Source organism: Scyliorhinus canicula, chromosome 9 (assembly GCF_902713615.1).
Source record: "Scyliorhinus canicula chromosome 9, sScyCan1.1, whole genome shotgun sequence".
In the NCBI taxonomy this organism is placed as follows: Eukaryota; Metazoa; Chordata; class Chondrichthyes; order Carcharhiniformes; family Scyliorhinidae; genus Scyliorhinus; species Scyliorhinus canicula.
The window spans coordinates 9,690,220-9,712,712 of NC_052154.1; the positions used below are offsets into that span (position 1 = coordinate 9,690,220).

Here is a 22,493-nt window from a genome sequence, read left to right on the forward strand (position 1 = left end):
ATGCATCCATACGTACTTTGTGTTTGATTGCCTGCCAGAAGTAATTCCTCCATGTCGATCCTATCAAATCTTCAGTATTGAATGTACTGCAAGCAGCTATATTTATATAACTTGTCCTCAAACTTTAACCATTTAAGTTCCAATATAATTCTGGTAAATATGGACTGTGCTTCCTCCAAGGCCCATATATCCAACCTGCTGTGCAGTGCCAGAGGGGGTCTGGTCAGGACTTTACACAACTGAAACTTAACTTCAGCCCCTTTGATTTCCCGCCCTCTTGAACGGAAGACTAATATTCCACTTGTCCTCGTGATTATCCTTTGCACCTCTCTACCAACTTATGAATGATTTGTGTTCTTGAATGTCTAACTCCCTCTGCCCCTCCACGTTCACCATTTCAAAATATTCTGATTCACCTTTCCTTGATCAAAGCTGGATGGTCTCACCCTTGACCTTATTGAACTTCATTTGCCAAAGTTTTGCCCACTCAAATATATCAGAGAATTCTGCACCCCCCCCCCCCCCCTCCCCTCCGCAGAAACTGGAGGATGTGATCTGATTATCTGTGGCAGGGTGGCACAATGGTTAGCGCAGTTGGCTCACGGGTTTGATTCCGGCCTTGGGTGACTGCCTGTGTGGGGTTTGCACTTTGTGTGCGTGGGTTTCCTCCCGGTGCTCCGGTTTCCTCCCACTGTGAAAAGATGTACAGGTTAGGCGAATTGGCCACAGTAGATTGCTCCCTAATATCCCAAGATGTGCAGGTTAGAAAGGATGACGGGATTGTGGGGATAGGACGAGAGAGTGAGTCTAGGTTGGGTGCTCTCTCAGAGGTTTGTACATGGCCTCCTTCTGCACTGTAGGAATTCTGATTGATTCTATGATTCAAACCTCTTCATGGTCTTTAGTTTCTTGGGTGCTGAAACATGTCCATGCCGTAAATGTCTAGACTTGGGCTCAACATGAGATCAAATCTGACAAACTGCATCAAGACCGCAATTCCTTTTGTGAAGGAGAGTGAGCCTCGAACTTGCTTTTTGCCAGTTTAAATTTTTTCTCTCTGATCTGCTGCGATTCTTTCGTTTGAAGTGGTTTTCTGGAGCAGTCACCAAAAAGGAAGAATTTTTTGCTGCAAACATATGTGTCTGACACAGGCATTGTCAAAGTCGGGGGCGCGACCCGCGGGTGGGTCGCGGGCGGTGTAGCGAGGGTCACGGCGCTCCCGATCGCGCAAATCTGCACGCAACTGCCTCAGCAGCCGGCTGTTAAAAACACCGACTGCAAGCGGCCTTCAAAACGGCCGCGGACATGTAAAAACAATGTGGCTGCACCCCGCATGCGTGCCAGATCATCGGCGCGCATGCGCAAAACTATGTGCATGGGCACCAATGAGCGGGCCCACATGTGCAGTGCAGCCGCATTTTTGCTTAAACGATCACAGCTTTTTGTTTCACAGGTTTGGGGAGGTTTTATTCATTTTATTCATTTATTTTCTTCATTTAATTTATATTTTTTTCATTTATTTTATTCATTTTATTTTTTTTTACAAGTTCGAGGTGGGGGGGTTTATTTGATAAAACTTTACCCGAAGGAAATGCAGAACTTTGAATAGATGGAGACTCCATACTTTCCGACACCGGAAGGCTTCACCTTCATCCAACAGGTTCCATTGGAGGAGCGTGTACGAGGGCCAAAGAGACCCAAAACCATTTCCTCAATTTTTGTCAGCAGCAAACAAGGTAAGAGAAAATGGTGGGTCGCGCAGGTCAGCCAGCGTGGGTCGCAAAGGTCGGCCGGCGCGAGTCGTGAATGTCGGTCAGGTTGGGTCCCGAAGGTTGGCCGGTTGGTAAAAATGGGTCCCCGGAAAAAAGTTTGAAGAGCACTGGTCTAACACATGGCGTTAGACAAAGTTCTTCACAGTTATGCATTGGAAAGAGAAAGGGTGAGTAAAACAGCTCGACAATGCAATGGAAAATCGTGGAGTGTGAATGTTTATTGGAAGATGCAGCGGGGTCATGAGCTGACATCTGATTTTGTTGAAGTCAAAGTTCAGATCGAGCGCCCAGCAGCCAGCCGGAAAACTGTGCCTGACATGTACACTGAGCTCAGAAGAAAAACAGGTCAGAATGAGAATAGGGGAAACACTGACAAAGTGCGAAAGTGAGACACGTGTGAACTGGGAGCAGGCCACTTGTCCCCTCGAGCCTGTTCCGCCATTCAATAAGATCATAGCTGGCCTGATTGTAACCTCAAATCCACAATCCCACCAACCTCCCCCCGATAACCTTTCACCCTAAAAGCCAAAATCGAGGAAGGATAATGAGTGATGATCAAGGCAAGAGAACCATTTCGATGAACACAATGTAATGGGAAGCTTTCGAATGTTAAAATAGTTAAAATTAGTCCCAACAAAATGTCACGGTTTGACCAAATAATAAATAGGAAAGTATAGAATCAGAGTAGAGGCAAAGAGACTATTCAGTCCATCATGTCTATGCTGGCCCTTTCAGGGCGCTATCCAATTATTGGCGTTGCAACAGCCCTTTTTGAAAATCTTTTCCATTGTTTCCTTTTTAAGTATGTATCCAATTCCCTTTTTCAAAGACACTAATGAATATGTTTCCACCGGCCTTTCAGATGGTACATTCCAGATCATCATAACTCTCTGCGGAAGTTAAAGATTCGTCTCAGGCTGGAACTCTTGAAAAAAGAGGTCAGAATTTCTTCAGGCAGAGAAAGATTTTGGTGGTGTGAACAGGAAGGAACAATTCCAGGGAGCGGAGTGGTCAGAGGTAGTTACCAAAAGGACCAGAGTGGGGAGGAGGAACTATTTTTAAAAATGCCGTACATTGTTCTCATGTGGAACGCACTGCGTGAAGCTTGTTGTATGAGAAACAGTTGAGGACACTGGGTCTGTACTCGTTGGAGTTTAGAAGGATCAGGGGGGAACGTATTGAAACTTACGGGATACTGCGAGTCCTGGACAGAGTGGATGCGGAGAGGATGTTTCCACTTGTAGGAAAACTGGAACCAGAGGACACCATCTCAGACTAAAGAGACGATCCTTTAAAACAGAGATGAGGAGGACTTTCTTCAGCCGGAGGGTGGTGAATCTGTGTAACTCTTTGCTGCAGAAGGCTGTGGAGAGCGTTTAAGATAGAGATAGATAGGCTCTTGATTAGTAAGGGATCAAGGGTGTGAGCAGCATGATGGTGCAGTGGCTAGCACAGCTGCCTCACGGCTCCGAAGTCCCAGGTATGGTCCCAGCACTGGTTCACTGTTCGTGTGGAGTTTGCACGTTCTCCCCGTGTTTATGTGGGTTTCGTGCCCACAACCCAAAAATGTGCAGGGTAGGAGGATTGGCCATGCTAAATTGCCCCTTAATTGGAAAAAATGAATAGGGTACTCTAAATTTATTTTTAAAAAGGGATCAAGGGTTATAGGGAAACGGCAGGAGAATGGGGATGAGAAAAATATCAGCCATGATGGAATGGCGGAGCAGACTCAATGGGCCGAGTGGCCTAATTCTGCTCCTATGTCTTATGGCCTTATGGTCTGAGTTGATAGGTAGAGGGAACGTAGCGGACACAGACTCAACAGTAACTTTCAAAAGGCAATTGGCTATATTTATACATTTGAAAGGGAAAATATTGCTGAACTGTGGAGAAAGATAGGAGTAGGACGAATTGGATAGTTCTTTCAAAGTGGAAACAGAGGCACACTGACCTACGTGGCCTTCTTCTGTGCTGTATCCTTCTATTATTATGGTCAACACTTGGAGTGGGTCAGCTGGACTGGGCAGCAGAGATGACATCTGGATGACTTGATTGGAGGATATATGATTTTTGTTCCAAGTGGATAAAGAAAAACAAGCGGAATAGCCTCCCTCATGAGTAGTATCCATCCTGTCTCCTTCTGCAGTTGAGCACCAGAACTGTGACTCACACAAGACTGACGTAAGTAGCCCGTGGAATCTAAAATGCTTGGGTTGCAAACTCTTTCTCTACCCCTAACTTTTGCTGCCCAGCGTGACAATTTACAAATGTTGACATACGTTCCACTTTTAAATACCGACGACCAGAAAGCTTAATTATATCAATCTGACATTCAGGCATTGAATTGCAGCTAATGAGAATGTCATGAATAAAATGCTGAGGATTTGGTAGGCAAAGTGTAACCAATATATTTAGGATCATGTAGAACTTTAAAATGGTCTGGGGCAGTAGGGCAATAGCTTTTGCTGTTCAGGTAACTGACAGTTATTGGACCATCATCCAGGTGGGTGTGATTTAATTGCAGTAACTGAGCCCGAGCTGTGTGGTGATCATGAACTGTAACACTCCCAAATCTGTTTGTCCTCTTAACCTTGATTTCATGCCAAAGTGAATCTTCTACGCTTCCAATAAACGTGACAGGAACACTCCCCCCTCATACATTATCATGTTTCCCGGTTAAGAAAGGACACTGCGTTCTGAGATATATTTATTAACCTCAGCGGGTTTTGCACATTGTAATTATATAGACTGCAGGGAATTATGAGTAGCCAGAGCATCTTGATTAAGATAGGGTATACTTCGAAATGAAAAAAAAATTTACCTAAATGCGGAATGCGGATGAATTTCTCTGGAAATATAAAACACACGCAATCCTCGAGGGTTGGAACTTCGACTGCCGTCTTCAATAAAACTCTTCACCCAAGATGGGAGAAAACCTAAAAGGAAATCATTTGGCATATTCTGTTCAAAACCGACAAACAAATCGTAAGGAATAAACCTTTCAGTTCCAACATTGTATCTCCGGAAGAATGCATTGACCTTGAGAGGATGCAGTGCGACTTCATTCAAATTGTATGTTCTTTATCTCAAGTCATATAAAGCTCTGCTTTAACCCTGTCTGGAATATTTTTGTTCAGCCTGGGTATCGCAGATCAGGAAGAATATATTGGCCTTGCATATATAGATGTACAAAACAATAATGGGGTTAAAAGGTTTAAATCATGAGGACATATTGAAGAGACCAGATTTCAAGGGAGGAAGTGGCATTGTCACTGGACTAGTAATTTGGAGATCAGGTTAATGCTCTGGGGGGTGTGGTGAAATTTGAGTTCAATAAAAATCTGGAAATACAAGTCCAATGATGACCATGAAACCATTTTTGCAAAAACTCACCGGGTTCAATAATGTCCGTCGGGAGAAAATCTGCCGTCCGTACCTGGTCTGGCCTACATGTTGCTCCAGACCCACAGCAACGTGGCTGACTCCGAAATGACCGAGCTAGCCATCCAATGCAAGGGCAATTAGGGATGGGCAACAAATGATGGCCACATCCCTTGAATTAATTTTTAAAAATTGAACACCCTCGAGTATAGAAGATTCAGGGCTGATCTAATTTTCATGAAGAAAATGCCAAGGATTTGTCAGGCAAAGTATAACCAATATATTCTGGATCGTGTAGAACGATGCTTGCCCACGATTTTTCATAAATTGAAGGTCAATTGAGCTTGTTTATACGTCAATACACAGACAATACACTGCCAACCATAAAATGATTGGCGTGAGTAGGCTTGCGGGAGTGGGCAGGCAGTTATGTTTTTTTAAAATTGTAACTGCAGAAAGGAAGGGCAGTGCACAGCATTGGGGGCCAAGGGTCTTTGCGCATTGTGGGGGAAACAGCAAGGCTTTACCCCCACCCCTTGTTTCTCCCATCCTGGCATTCAAAATGCACCTTCTGACTTTCTTTAACCTCACTGTAATTCACCACCCCCCCCCCCCCCCCCCTCCCCACCCCACCCCTGCACTCCCCAGCTCCCTGTTTAAGGCCCCAACACACCTGGGTCCCGATGCTTTCTGCAAGGGTCTGCCTGCAGTCCTGGGAAAACCCAATACCCAATTCTGGTGCTGGGTCTGTTGGAGCTGCCAGACAATCAGATTGGTCTGCGCATCTCAAGGGCAAAACTTCCTCCCACTGAAGAGCGGATGTCCCATTCTTGACCAATTCAGTCCACTACCAGCGCCTCCTGGCTGCGGGGCAGGGTACTTTGCAAGTGTGTCAGCTGCTGGTTGATTCTTTAACTAGGAGGGGAGTAGAGTAGCAAGCAATGAACTGCCCAGTAAAATGTAACCCTTTGTGCGAGGAAGTGCTTTCTGGTATCACATTTAAATGGTCTTGCTCTAATTTTAAGGTGATAATTCCTTGTTCTGGAATCTCTTTGTTACAGTCAGGTGAGAAGTGATGGAATGGCTCCCTTTTCTTTCCAGCTCACGATGACTGCAACAAGTGTTTTTAAAGAATTTGCACTCCAATTAAATGAGTATTTAACTGTTTCAGTGCTGTGACTGTAAAAGACACACACAGGCAGGTTTTCTTGTAAGTTTTAAGAAGAAAATAAAATAGTGTTGATTATCCTAAACACTAGATAAATAAAAAAAATTGAAAAAATGTCAATTCACAGTTATTCATGCATTGAAGAAACTTAATAATAATAATCTTTTTTATTGTCACAAGTAGGTTTACATTAACACTGCAATGAAGTTACTGTGAAAATCCCCTAGTCGCCACATTCCGGCGCCTGTTTGGGTACACAGAGGGAGAATTCAGAATGTCCAAATTACCTAACACGCTCATTTTTCAGGACTTGTGAGAGGAAACCGGAGCACCCGGAGGAAACACACGCAGACATAGGGAGAATATGCAGACTCGGCACAGACTGTCATCTTAGAGTACCTTTAAGAAATGGGTGTTTATTAGAGCTGCAGTGATGTCAGAGAGTGGGCGGAGCTAGGCTGTCTGTCTGCTTTACTTTTGTTTTTGAGCAGGCTGCTATAGAGTGAGTTTTTAGTTTTGTTTTCAGTGAGAGCAGATGTGCATGGATCTCTCTACAAACTGAAGGCTGTCTCCAAATCAATTGGGTGATTTCATGTCAATAGTGAATTTAAACCTGATGTGCTTCTGTTAAAAGTTTTTTAAATGTCTTATGGATGTTAAAAGGAAAGTAAGGATTACTTAGTGTTGTATTCTTTGGGGGTTGTATTTGAATTAATGGTTGCTAAGATGTCACTGTATCTTTTAAAAAGGTTAACTTGAGTTCATAGAATAAATATTGTTTTGCTTAAAAAAATATTTTTCGATTTCTGCTGTACCACACATGTAGAGTGGGCTGTGTGCTCCCCATACCACAATCTATTAAAAGTTGTGGGTCAGATGAACTCCATGATACACTTTGGGGTTCTCTAAACCCTGGCCCATAACAAGACAGTGACCCAAGCCGGGAATCGAACTTGGGACCCTGGCGCTGTGAAGAAACAGTGCTAACCACTGTTCTACCATGCCACACTAACTCACGCACATGCACAACAAAGTAGATTACAAGGAGGGATGGTAGGTTAAATTGTTTGTCCAAAAGAAAGTCAGTCATAAACGGATCCTGCAGGTTCTTTTGCTGGATGGTTTCGAGCCATGCCCTATTCAGCGCAAAAACAATTTAACGTCTTGACGGACAATCTCTGTGTTTTTCTCTGAAGGCATCAGCTATTCTGGTTTACCCTGAAGACATTGCCTGCTGGGTTCTGCTGGTCAGATACAGACAGGTTGCATGCTCGCAGAATGGCTGGAGAGAAATAGGGTGCCACAAGATCTCTTCTCACTGTTACCCACTCATGCCCTGTCTTACCCTGGAAAAGCAGTCTCTTTTCTACAACAGAGAGTTAGTCTATTATCACATGACCTCCATTCACAAGCTGGTCAGTTATGAAACATGGCCAGTGGGTTGGGCATCATTTGTCCAGTCCATTATTTTAAGCGGTTAGATTAAGTCTCTGGGGGAGCACCTTTCTCAGCCAGAGTCAATTACCTAAAATGAGTGAGTAGAGGACGGCATGTGGCACAGTGGTTAGCACTGGGACTGCGGCGCTGAGGACCCAGTTTGAATCCAGGCCCTGGGTCACCGTCCGTGCGGAGTTTGCACATTCTCCCCGTGTCTGCATGGGTTTCACCCCACAACCCAAAGATGTGCAGTTGAGGTGGACTGGCCAAGCTAAATTGCCCCTTAATTGGAAAAAAATATAATTGGGTACTCTAAATTTATTAAAAAATAAATAAGTAAAATGATTGAGTATGTTGGTCCGCACCCACCTCAATAAACAGATAATGTTTGGATATCTGTGAATAGTTCAGGGTAATGGCCACTCACACTTACTTAAGTTGATTGTCTTGGTGGTCTGCTAAGGATTGCTGTTTAAAATGCTGCTGTTAGTCTTTTTAAAACTTATCCTGTGAGTTCAGACCCTTCAGTAAATAAAGTCATTTTTGATATAAAACATGGTTTTCTAACACTATCCAATGAAATCCATTAAATTAAGTTTTGCACCTCAGTTGTATCACCTCACGATCTTCTATACTGAAGGGAGTCTACGCAACCTGTCCTCATAAAGTGTCATTCTGGAGAATCTGCACTTCACTCCTTCCAAGGCCAATGCATTCTTCCTGAGATGCAGCGCCCGGAACTGAAAGGTATGCTTCAGATGGAGACTGGCCAGGGTTTTGTATCCTCTTCTTTGTATCCTAACCTTGAGAAAAACATTCCTTTTTTGTGATTTCTGCACTTGGAACCTTCAATCCTTTGGCTCAGTCACGAGCCCCTCCACTTGCCTCCCCTATCTTGTACAATTTTTCTCCGACCAGCTCTCTTCCTACAATTACCGCCTTCCCTCCTTCGAACCCTTTCTCAAAGGCTTGACATCTGATACTTATGATCCTTGAAACATTTTTCTACAGTAAGGACATGATACAGATACACTTTATTGTTGCGCGGGTTCAATTCCCGTACCAGCCTCCCCGAACAGGCACCGGAATGTGGCGACCAGAGGCTTTTCACAGTAACTTCATTTGATGCCTACTTGTGACAATAAGCGATTTTCATTTCATTTCATTTCAAATCTTGGAGTTATGTACAATAAACATCACTTAAGCTGGCCAAGTAATGGGTGTTTTTACTTTAGACTGCCATATACAACATAAGATTAGGAACTCAAAGGTAATTGCTAAGATGTGCTTCTTTGCATCAGTGCGCCCTCCAATATGTAATGACAAAAACATATCAGTAAGTGCTCCAGAGAGCAGCAAGAGTCAAAAAAAAATATGTAAAGAAAATAGACGAATAATGTACCTCAAATAGTTAACTGAGGAACCCTCACAGATTCATCAGTGGACAAAGAAACTCCAGTCTTTTTTTCTCCTTCACGTTTCCTCTCTCTCTATTTTCAGGCGAATAGAGAGGCGAAACAAGGAAACAATATCAGGAGAACATGGAGCAATTAGGCAGCTGGCATGGAAAGCCTGCTCCTGGTATGAGAATATTGTGGCATTAAGTTCTCTCAGACAAACAGTCCCACAGAGCATTTATAAAGCCCTGTCCCAGCGGGAGCTGAAGGGGAAAGAGTCAGCAGAGTGTTTAAGAGGCCCTGTGGTGTCAAGACTTCTAATGGGAAGACAGTATGGTGTTTTAAAAGCATTTCGAGAATTGCAGTCTCAAAGGGCAGGAGTGGACAGTGACTTGAAATACCCCGTGGCTTTTTCAATTTCAAGCGGGCAGCACTACTGGAATAAAAGGCCTCTGCTGGTTCTGAACCGAAGGTATTCAATCAGTTTTTTTTTTAAATGCTAAACCAGCCCGGTCACTTTACATTTCCCAAGAAGTGTTCAAGGACCGGCTTTTCCATGAAGTTCTACTTTATTATTAAGGAACGTTTGTGTTTATACGGTGCCCTTCACAATCTCGGAATTCCACTTTCATAGATTCATAGAATTTACAGTGCAGAAGGAGGTCATTCAGCCCATCGAGTCTGCATCAGCTCCTGGAAAGAGCACCCCACTTAAGCCCACCCCTCAGATTTTTAAGGGAATTGAAGTGTTGGGCACTGTGGACTTGTGAAGCAGACATATGCCAACAACACTGAAGAAGGTTCAACACTATTTCATTAACGCGTATAAAATACTAGACATACTATAACTGTGGGTTTACACAATGTTAGTTTAACTAGAGACCTGTTCCTGTCCGAACCAGTTGAATCACTCAGCACGTGGTGAGAGTCTGTACTGTACTTGATGAGCTCTTGTGCTTCTGAGAGGCAGCACCCAGAATGAGCGGGAAAAGTGATGCCCTCTGTCTTTATAGTGCGTGTGTTCTAACTGGTGATTGGCTGTGGTGTTTGTGCAAGTTGATTGGTCCTAGTGTATGTCCATCAGTGTGTGTGTCTGCACCATGATATACTGGTGGATATTATGACAGGAATCAAGGGACATGAGAAACAGGTGGGAACGTGAAGTTAAGGCGGACAATGGTCATACTGAATGGTGGAGCAGTCTCCAGGGGAAGGGCAGTCTATCCCTACTCCTATTTATTTGAAGTGCAATTGCTATTATGATGCAGAAGGATAGGAATCAATTTGCACACAGGAAGATCTCACATAAAGAGCAACATGATAATGATCGAATAATCTGTTTTAGTGATTTTGGTTATGGATCTATACTAGCCAGAACATGGGGGACAAGCTGCTCCCACCACTTTGAAATAGTTCCACAGGATCTTTTCTGGTACTCGAGTGGACTATAAGACCATAAGACATGAGAGCAGAATTAGGCAACTCGGCCCATCGAGTCTGCTCTGCCATTCAAACATGGCTGATATTTTCTCATTCCCATTCTCCTGCCTTCTCCCCATAACTGCTGATCCTCTTATTAATCAAGAACCTATCTATCTCTGTCTTAAAGACACTCAGTGAATTGGCCTCCACAACCTTCTGCGGCAAAGAGGTCCACAGATTCACCACCCTCTGACTGAGTGGACAAGCGTCAGGACCTCACAAACTGCCTATAGTAAGATGGCTAGTTGGTAAACCTATTGAAATACAGTTCCCATGTCATTTAGATAAAATAATCTAAAGCTTTATTTCTGCATGTAATTCAGGTTTCCCATGAGTTTAGTGTTTTGTATGTCTCTTTAGATGTTCCACTTTTGATGTGCCGGGTTTCATTGTCCTTGTGATTTCTATATGAAGAGAAACCAACAGTGTTATTATTCTGTTGGTTCCCAAAATGGTTTGGAGGACCTTCATCATGAGTAAATAATGGTGCTGTGTTAGAAACTCATGTGATACAGATCAGAACTAGCACATCAGCCCTATACTGCCTGCACATACAGTACAAGGATGGGGGGTATATTAGAATTATCAGTGCTCATTAAGCAGCACTCTAGCAGTTCTCACAGACTGGTTACCGCACAGAAGAAGGCCATTTGGCCCATCGTGTCTGTACCAGCTTTCCAAATGAGCATCGTGTCTTAGTGCCATTCCCCTGCCTTTTCCCCGAAACCCCTGCACATTGTTTCTATTCAAATAATGCCCTCTTGAATTGCCTCAATTTAGGACAGCATTCTGACACAGTGGTTAGCACTACTGCCTCACAGCAGCAGGGGCCCGGGTTCGATGCTGACCTCCGGTGACTGTCTGTGTGGAGTTTGCACTTTATCTGCGTGGGTTGCCTTCGGGTGCTCCCGATTCCTCCCACAGTACAAAGAAGTGCAGGTTAGGTGGATTGACCATGCTAAATAGCCCCTTTGTTTCCAGAGGTTAGGTGGGGTTACGGGGTTGCGGGGGTGTGGGCCGAGGTGAGGTGCTCTTTTCAGAGGGTTGGGTCAGACTTGAGGGGCTGAATGGCCTCCATCGGCACTATTGCGTTTCTATGGCTCTATGATTCGATTGAACCTGCCTCCTCCACACATTCAGGAAGTACGTGCCACGTCTGAACCACTGATTTTGTGATAAAGTCTTTTCTCACATCACATTGGGATTTTGGGAGTCTGCCCCGTATTCGCCTGTCAACCATCGCTGCCAAATAAAAACCATGGTCTGAATGTGTTTCATTCGCCACAGTGGCCGCAGCAGTTCAAGAAGGTGCATCATATAGAAAGCTTCATAGAATTTACAGTGCAGTAGGAGGCCATTTGGCCCATTGAGTCTGCACCGGCCCTTGGAAAGAGCACCCCACTTAATCCCATGCCTCCACCCTAACCCCATAACCCAGTAACTCCACCTGACCTTTTGGACAGTAAGGGGCAATTTAGCATGGCCAGTCCATCTAACCTGCACACCTTTGCACTGTGGGAGGAAACCGGAGCATCCGGAGGAAACCCACGCAGACACAGGAATGGACTGAAAACTCAACACGAACATTGACCGAAGGCCGGAATTGAGCCTAGGTCCCTGGAGCTGTGAGGCAGCAGTGCTCACCACAAGTTGACTCTTGCTTATGTTCTTTATGGTGAGACTGCACTACCTGACAAGACCTTGGTGTAGGAAATCAAAAATGCAGAATTGGGGGCTTGGGGTCAAGAAAGTCAAGTGGGTGCAAAGCAAGTGGTCCATGTTGTAACAAATAAGAAGTCTGAGATTTTTATGTTTTGGCATCCTCTCTTTAATTCAGGATAAAATGAAATTGTTATGGAGGTCATATTACCTGACTTGAATTCTGCCCAACAAGAAGCCTCTGGCTTCATTGTTGTGGGAGTAAGGTTGTCTTACTGGGAAGATGGTGGGAGCTGGTCACATCTGCAAACAATTGCAAGGGTAGCTGTGTTGTGTGTGGATAGACTATTAATCTCCAAATGTCACAAGGAGTGTTAGGAATGTCAGGCTTTATAAACAGTTATGTTTGTGCTGTTTGTTTAATTTGAAGATAAAATGAAATTTGGGGTGCAGCAGATAGATAATTATCATTTCTCCTAGATGTATGATCCATGTGATTCACATTGTCAATGAGATGGCCTTTGGGAACGGAAATGGCTAGAGAGAACCATTGTGACATTGGGTTGCATTTTTTATACTTGTATCACTAAATTGACACAAACACAAGTCATTTTGCAACTATGTATATGTGTGTGTATGTGTGTGCGAGAGAGTGAGCGAGAGGACAGAAGTAGGTTGTCCTGTGCTAAGCATAAAACATATGACTTTGTTGTTCACCACTCAATGCATATATGGGAGCTTGCATCAGATTGAAGAGACCAAGTTTGTGAGGATTTATTGGATGCTGGAATATTCACATAGCCTGGGCTAAATGGACTGAATGTCAAGAAAAACCCTCAATGAACATCAGTTATGGGATACGATGTTAGGCAGCTGGGAAAGGAAAATTTAAGCAAGCCATCAAGAGTTGTGAATAACTTTGGACAGATTCCTGGAGAATAAAATGTCCACTTAAGGGGCAGCATAAAGTATAACCATAGTGGTAGATTTTTGGCCATGTTAAAAACTACGTACGGAATCTCTTGTTTCGGGTAGAGTGTAAATCGCCTTCAAAATAGTGTTTGGACAATTTTGATATTAGTTTGTTTGTTACAGTAAAAGTCTTAAAATCCTGTCATGTTATTCTTTCAGTCATTCAAATATATTTTTAACGGTTATGGTCTCTTTAGAGATTGTAACAATGGTCCCACCAACTGAAGCTTGCATTTCATGTCAGATATTCAGGTGAGAGTGAAGTAGGAGTTGGGAAGATGGATAAAGCAGGAACATACTTGGATTTCTGAGTGAGGAGGGGTGGAGGAAATAGCCATGCTTTTGGCACTCCACCTTCACAAGAACACAAGAAATAGGAATAGGAGTGGATCACACGGCCTGTTGTTCTTGGCCCACCATTGAATACGACCATCTCTACTTCACTTCCGCTTTCCAGCCCAATCTCCATGTCCCTTCATTTCCTGAGAGACCCGTTTTCTGTCTATCACAGCCTAAAATGCGTTCAACAACGCACATCCAAAACTCTCTGGAGTAAAGAATTCAAAAGATTCACAACCATTTGTGTGAAATAATATCTCCTCTTCTCAGTCCTGAATGATTGGCCCCATATAGAACATAGAACAGTACAGCACAGAACAGGCCCTTCGGCCCTCGATGTTGTGCCGAGCAATGATCACCCTACTTAAACCCACATACCCGTAACCCAACAATCCCCCCATTAACCTTCACTCCGGGCAATTTAGCATGGCCAATCCACCTAACCCGCACATCTTTGGACTGTGGGAGGAAACCGGAGCACCCGGAGGAAACCCACGCACACACGGGGAGGACGTGCAGACTCCACACAGACAGTGACCCAGCCGGGAATCGAACCTGGGACCCTGGAGCTGTGAAGCATTGATGCTAACCACCATGCTACCGTGAGGCCCCTGAGACTGTGTCTGTGTTTTAAATTTCCCGCCCAGCGGAAGCAATCTCTCAGTCTCCATCCTATCAAGTCCCTTCAGAAACATGTATTTTTAACATGTTGGAAAGCAGGCAGTCTCTCCGTTGCCCAATTGGTTGATGCTTGAGTGCCAGTCAAACAGTCTATTTTCCCATCTCCAATACCTTTACAACTAACAAAAAGAGGAATATTTAAAAGTAACTAAAAAAAAAAATCATTTTGCATGCTCTTGCTATTTGCTCCGTGTTTTTTTGTTTTTGCTGCAGTGGCCTCGAAATTGACCCACAATTCCTGGAGATTTCGGGCTAACCCTGGAGGGTCAGCAACCCTCAATCCTGTGCCCCTTACCCCAATGACCCCACAGCCACAGAATTACCTGGCTGAAGCAGAGAAATGGTGGTGATGGTGGGGGAGCGGGAGGAATTTGTTAAAATTCCTCAGTGAACCTCTCAAAAGATTGAAACCAATCCAGATTTCACTGGGCAACATGCATATTAGCACTCCAATATCTTGCAATCTCTACTCTAGTCAAAACCAGCCGATTCCGACTGGTCTCCCTCCTCTCTGAGGAAATCCAGAAGCACCAAACAGCTGGCTTATTCCTGCCTCTCGCAGGGTCCAAATGCATGACTCCCGATCCAACCTCAATCTGTCAACGTTCCTATTCATCTTGTGATAAGCAGTTGGCATTATGATCATCACTGGCTGTTAAACTTTGAAGAGAAATTGGATATTTCTTGTAAATGCATTTCAGACAAATGACTTATTAGTTTATTGTATGCTGTAGTGATTGGTTGGCAGCCCAATTGGAACTGGCAGTGTTTTTCCTGGTCTTCATTCACATTCATGAGGAGTTTGTACTTGTTCCAGATCTGCACATGTACCCTGTCAGTGATGGCCGCAAGTTATCCGTGTTCGTCTAATTTTCTGTGACAGATTCAGTGCATGTTTTAGCTGCCAGACGTGCAGCTGTGACCAAACAGGTTCTGAAATCACTGCTTAAGGCTTCTTTACCTTGGAATACTGATAAATCTAAATTTAAACAGCAAAAGGGAAATAAAAATATGCCTGCCAGTTTTTTTCATCCCAAACATAGTAATTACACTAGTAACTGTCCTACTGTTTAGACAATTCTCTTTTCATCTGTGGGTGTAGCAAGACAACATCCACTGTCCCACTCCTGTTACCCTGGGAATGTGGTAACAGTAACACAGCCGATTCCTTATTTCCTCGTTTACGGGAAGTGGGCATCGTAGGCTGGGCCAGCATTTGTTGCCCATCCTTTACTGTCCTCCATTTTGGAGGACGTTTGAGACTCAACCTTCTGTGGATCTGGAGTCACGTGTAAGCCATACCTGGTAAGGGCGGCAGATTTCCTTCCCTAAAGGACATTAGTGAATGAGATGGGATTTAACGACAATCGAGAATGGTTTCTTGGTCATCATTAGACTTTTAATTCCAAATTTTTACCGAATTCAAAATTCACTGCCGATTGTTGGGATTCGAACCCAGGTCCATGGATCTTACCCTGGGTCTCTGGATTACAAGTCTAGTGACAATGTGCTTGTTCGATGATTTGGACTTTCTGAATTCTCTATCAGTGTACTCGAACAGGCGCTGGAGTGTGACGACTATCGGATTTTCACAGTAACTTCATTGCAGTGTTAATGTAAGCCTACTTCTGAAACTAATAAAGGCTATTATTAAAGAATCATAGAATCTACAGTGCAGAAGGAGGTCATTCAGTCCATCGAGTCTGCACCGGCCCTTGGAAAGAGCAACCTACTTAAGACCCATGCCTCACCCTATGCCCGTTATCCCCGTAACCCCACCTAACCTTTTTGGACACGAAAGGCAATTTAGAATGACCAATCCACCTAACCTGCGCATCTTTGAACTGTGGGAGGAAACTGGACATCTGGAGGAAACCCAGCAGACACGGGGAGTACGTGCAGACTCCACACAGACAGTGACCCAAGCCGGGAATCGAACCTGGGACCCTGGAGCTGTGAAGCAACTGTGCTAACCACTGTGCTACCATTATGCCTTCCCTATTCTTTTTTACCAGGCCAGTTGAGGTGGTCGGTTGCCTTCACTGAAGGACGCTGAATGACAAACCAGTTGGGATCTTTGACCAAATCTGCAAATTTCACAAGCTGCCTGCTAGGTTCCATCGTTCAGGTGATCAGATTTCCACTGACTTCACTTTCATGATTTGCCAGTTTGGCTTTGAAGTTAGATACAAACTGAGCCACTGAAAGCTTAAATTAACATTTTACCCAAATGAGTTCTGGCAGCTCAGTACTCTCACAGCATAGCATTAAAGTGCCAATCGAGACCGTGTGTGTCGAATTCACAAGGTTCCATTATTGGGCAAAGAACTCTCACTTATAGCAGTTACAAGTCAGAGGACCAAGAGTTTATTGCTGTTTCCTAATCACTGCCTCAGCATAAACTTATGAAATTTATCGAAAAAAAACCAGAAAGTGCTAGAAATACTCAGCAGGTGTGGCAGCATCTGTGGAGAGAGAAACAGAGTTAATGATGGAGATCAATAAGCTTTCATCAGAACAGAAACCACAACCTTAGATGAAAAACAATGCCGAGTGTAAGATGTGGGTTGGCCTGATCTAATGTCAAGCGCCATGGTCAACTATTTGAACATAGAACATAGAACATTACAGCGCAGTACGGGCCCTTCGGCCCTCGATGTTGCGCCGACCCGTGAAACTATCTGAAGCCAATCTGACCTACACTATTCCATTTTCATCCATATGTCTATCCAGTGACCACTTAAATGCCCTTAAATTTGGCGAGTCTACTACTGTTGCAGGCAGGGCGTTCCACACCCCTACTACTCTCTGAGTAAAGAAACTGCCTCTGACATCTGTCCTATATCTACCACCACTCAATTTAAAGCTATGTCCCCTCGTATTGATCATCACCATCCGAGGAAAAAGACTCTCACTGTCCACCCTATCTAACCCTCTGACTATCTTATATGTCTCTATTAAGTCACCTCTCAGCCTTCTCCTCTCTAACGAAAACAACCTCAAGTCCCTGAGCCTTTCCTCGTAAGATCTTTCCTCCATACCAGGCAACATCCTAGTAAATCTCCTCTGAACCCTTTCCAAAACTTCCACATCCTTCCTATAATGTGGTGACCAGAACTGCACGCAGTACTCCAGGTGCGGCCGCACCAGAGTTTTGTACAGCTGCAGCTGCAGCTATTCTTGATTCCCTCAATAGAGGAAATACTTTCTCCACATCTATCTTCCCGTATCAGCCTCCCTGAACAGGCGCCGGAATGTGGCGACTAGGGGCTTTTCACAGTAACTTCATTTTGTAGCCTACTCGTGACAATAAGCGATTTTCATTTTTCATCTTATTCAACCCTTTAAACAGTTCAAAGACTTCAATCAAGCCGTCGTCATTCTTATACACTCAATGGAATACAAGCTAAGCTCCTGCAACTTGTCAACATAGAACAGTACAGCACAGAACAGGCCCTTCGGCCCTCGATGTTGTGCCGAGATTTGTCCAAAACAAAGATCAAGCTATCCCAATCCCTGTCATTCTGGTGTGCTCCGTGTGCCTATCCAATAACCGCTTGAAAGTTCCTAAAGTGTCCGACTCCACTATCACAGCAAGCAGTCCATTCCACACCCTAACCACTCTCTGAGTAAAGAACCTACCTCGGACATCCCTCCTATATCTCCCACCCTGAACCTTATAGTTATGCCTCCTTGCAACAGCTTCATCCACCCGAGGAAATAGTCTCTGAACGTCCACTCTATCTATCCCCCTCATCATCTTTTTAACCTCTATTAAGTCGCCTCTCATCCTCTTCCACTCCAAAGAGAAAAGCCCTAGCACCCTCAACCTTTCCTTATAAGACCTATCCTGCAAACCAGGCAGCATCCTGGTAAATCTCCTTTGCACCCTTTCCAATGCTTCCACATCCTTCCTGTCGTGAGGTGACCAGAACTGCACACAATACTCCAAATGTGGTCTCACCAGGGTCATGTACAGTTGCAGAATAACCCCACGGCTCTTGAACCCAAGCCCACTGTTAATAAACGCTAACACACTATAGGCCTTTTTCACGGCCCTATCCACTTGACTGGCAACCTTCAGAGATCTGTGGACATGAACCCCAAGATCTCTCTGTTCCTCCACATTCCTCAGAATACTGCCGTTGACCCTGTAATCCGCATTCAAATTTTTTCTACCAAAATGAATCACCTCGCACTTATCAGGGTTAAACTCCATCTGCCATTTTTCAGCCCAGCTCTGCATCCTATCAATGTCTCTTTGCAGCCTACAGCAGCCCTCCACCTCATCCACTACTCCACCAATCCTGGTGTCATCAGCAAATTTACTGACCCATCCTTCAGCCCCCTCCTCCAAGTCTTTAATAAAAATCACAAATAGCAGAGGGCCCAGCACTGATCCCTGTGGTACACCGCTGGTAAATGGTCTCCAGTCTGAAAATTTTCCATCCACCACCACCCTCTGCTTCTATGTGATAGCCAGTTACTTATCCAATTGGCCGAATTTCCCTCTATCCCACACCTTACTTTCTTCATAAGCCGACCATGGGGAACCTTATCAAATGCCTTACTAAAATCCATGCATACAACATCAACTGCTCTACCTTCATCATCACACTAAGTTACCTCCTCAAATAATTCAATCAAATTTGTGAGGCAAGACTTACCCTTCACGAATCCGTGTTGACTATCCCGGATTAAGCTGCATCTTTCCAAATGATCATAAATCCTAGCCTTCAGGACCTTTTCCATTAACTTACCGATCACCGAAGTAAGACTAACCGGCCTATAATTACGAGGGTCATTCCTATTCCCGTTCTTGAACAGAGGAACAACATTCACCACTCTTCAGTCCTCTGGCACTAGCCCCGTGGACAGTGAGAACGCAAAGATCAAAGCCAAAGGCTCTGCAATCTCATCCTTTGATATATCCCATCTGGCCCAGGGAACTTGTCGACCCTAAGGTTTTTCAAAATTGAAAGACACCGAATTGTGGTCACCAACTCCAAAGTGCTCTCCCACAAACAAATCTAACATTTGGCACATTTCATTACCCAGTACCAAATCCAATGTGGCCCCCCTCTTGTCGGCTTATCCACATATTGTGTCAGGAAACCCTCCTGCACACACTATACAAAAACTGCCCCATCCGAACTGTTCGACCTATAGAGGTTCCAATCAATATTTGGAAAGTTAAAGTCACCCATGACAACTACCCTGAGACCTCCACACCTAGCCATAATCTGTTTTGCAATTTCTTCCTCCACATCTCTATTACTATTTGGGGGCCTATAGAAAACTCCTAACAACGTGACCGCTCCTTTCCTATTTCTAACTTCGGGCCAGATTACTATCCATTATTACCATATTATTATCAGTGGGCAGATCCCCTTCGAACTACCTTTCTGCAGCCGTTAAATTATCCTTGATTAACAATGCTACTCCTCCACATCTTTTACCACCTTTCCTACTCTTACTGAAATATCTATACCCCGGAACTTCCAACAACCATTCCTGTCCCTGTTCTAACCATGTCTCTATAATGCTCACAACATCATAGTCCCAAGTACCAATCCACGCTCCACGTTCACCTACCTTATTCCGGATGCTCCTTGCATTGAAGTAGACACACTTCAACCCACCTTTCTGTCTGCCGTTACACTCATGCGACCTTGATACCCTCCTCAGTACCTCACTACTCTCAACACTGGCTTCTGAACTGCAGCTCGTTTTCCCATCCCCCAGACAAATTAGTTTAAACCCCTCCCCCCGAAGAGCCGTAGCAAATTTCCCTCCCAGGATATTGGTGCCCCTCTGGTTCAGGTGAAAACCGTGCTGTCTGTACAGGACCCACCTTCCCCAGAATGTACGGCAATTATCTACGTAACTGAAACCCTCCCTCCTACACCATCCCTGCAGCCACGTGTTTATCTGCACTCTCTCCCTGTTCCTCACCTCGCTAGCACGTGGCACCGGCAACAAACCAGAAATGACAACATGGTTTGTTTTGGCTCTCAACTTCTACCCTAGCTCCCTAAATTCCTGTTTTAAATACCCGTCCCGTCTCTCACCTATGTCGTTGGTACCGATGTGTACCACGCCTTGTGACTGTTCACCCTCCCCCTTCAGGATTCTAAAAACACGGTCCAAGATGTCACGGACCCTGGCACCCGGGAGGCAACATACCACCCGTGAGTCTCTTTCGTTGCCACAGAACCATCTATCTATCCCTCTAACTATCAAGTCCCCAGTAACTATTTCACTCCTGCTCTCCCTCCTTCCCTACTGAACCACAGGGATGGACTCAGTGCTGGAGATCCGTTCACCATGGCTTACCCCTGGTCGGTCGTCCCCCTCAACAGTATCCAAAGCGGTATACTTGTTACTGAGGTGAACGACCACAGTGGATCTCTGCACTGACTGCTTCCTCCCAGCCCCTCTCACCGTCACCCATCAATCTTGATTCTTCGGAGTGACTACATCCCTGAAGCTACGATCTATGCCCACTTCTGCCTCCCGAATGATCCGAAGTTCATCCAGCTCCAGCTCCAGTTCCCTAACACGGTTTCTGTGGAGCTGAAGATGGGTGCACTTCACACAGATGAAATCAGCAGGGACACTGATTGCGTCCCTCACACCAAAAGTTCTGCAGGAGGAACATTGCACTGCCTTCCCTGCCATACCCTCTAGATAAAACAAGAAAATGAAAGAAAGAGCTTACATGTTATTCACTCTACCTCTTAGGTTAGAGGAGGTGGAAGGGTGGGAGGAACTACAAGTATAGTGTCTAGGGTTTAGGAACCGCCCAACTTAAATATAGGTTAAAATAAAACACTTGACCAGCAACTGTGCCCCGCACGAGAACAGCAATCAGCTGTTATGGGCCCACGCAAATAATTTAAATCTTTACTACTTACCCAGCAGTCACTCTGTCCTGACTCCGACCGGATTCAGCTGGAAACTCCCAACAGTAAGTTTTTTTAAAAATGTACTCCCCTTCTCAGCGAGCACTCACTCAGCAACCACTGCGTCCCACACGAGAACACCTCAGGGAAAAGAAAAATTACTTTCCAGTCACCAGCCAATCACTTACCTGCAGGCTGTGATGTCATGGTTCAACTTCTTTCTACTTCTACCTGCCCTCGAGTCTCCCTCTTGATCTTTACTGGGCTGGGGTCCTTACAGTGATTTTTATTTATGGTTAGAGGAGGGTGTAGGGAGGGAAACACTGAAGAAGTGTTTGGGGTTTAACTGTCACTTGACAACAGCTCCTCCACAAACCACCTTCTGGATACAGTGACCGCAATGCACTGATGCAAATTTAATCTTCTAAATCCAAACATGTGCAGGTTGGGTTGATTAGCCATGCTAAATTGCCCCTCAGTGTCCACGGATGGATGTATTGCAGGAATAGGGCGGGGGAGTCGGCCTGGGTAGGATGTTCTTTCAGAGGGTCGGTGCAGACTCGATTGGGCCGAATCACCTCCTTCTGCACAGTAGGAACGCTATGGTCCTCAGCTCCAAGTAACATTCTGATGAAACTGCCCCATCAGGAGAGAAGCCGTCAAAAAAATCAGGAATAACATGAAAGCCCTTTAACACAATTTGTGGATTGAGTAAACATGTTACCTTTCGGGTATTACCTTCTGGGAGCGGAGATAGCTCGACTTGCGGGGTACATTGTGACTACGAGAGGGGACTGAGTTTGAAAAGGAAATCCAGGGCCGACGTCACAGGAATAAGGTAAGTTCACTGGTCGGTGAAAAGCTGTTGTCAGGGATTGTGCTTAAAAAGCTTAAAGTAGTGAAAGGAAATATTCGTAAAGAAGTAGCTCCTTGAATTTTTCAGTAAGGAACATAGGCAATAGGGAAGTAAAGGTAAACCAAGTTGAGGTGAAATAAGGCAATCAAACAAACAAAATAAGATAAAGTTTGAGCACGGGGCCGGGAGGATAGTAGAGCGCCAGAAAGAGCGAAACTGCTCCTGAAGTGACATCAGGATTAAAAAGTGAGAATCCTCGCCCTGGATCACTGTCCGTGCAGAGGTTGCACATTCTTCCCGTGTCTACGTGGGTTTCACCCCTAGAACCCAAAGATATGCTGGTTAGGTGGATTGGCCACACTAAATTGCCCCTTAATTGGAAAAAAATAATTGAGTAATCTAAATTTATTTTAAAAAAAGATTTAAAAGTGACGCAGGGCAAGT

The 22,493-nt window shown here is 44.6% G+C and overlaps 1 long non-coding RNA gene across 1 annotated transcript in view; it reads left to right on the forward strand.

The window, feature by feature from the left end:
* The first annotated feature begins 9,328 nt into the window (after positions 1 to 9,328).
* The window catches only part of LOC119971089, a 179,856-nt gene continuing 166,691 nt past the window's right edge, over positions 9,329 to 22,493 (forward strand). The window contains exon 1 of the long non-coding RNA XR_005461734.1: positions 9,329 to 9,627. This is a non-coding gene — a long non-coding RNA (uncharacterized LOC119971089). The remainder of the gene's footprint in view (positions 9,628 to 22,493) is intronic.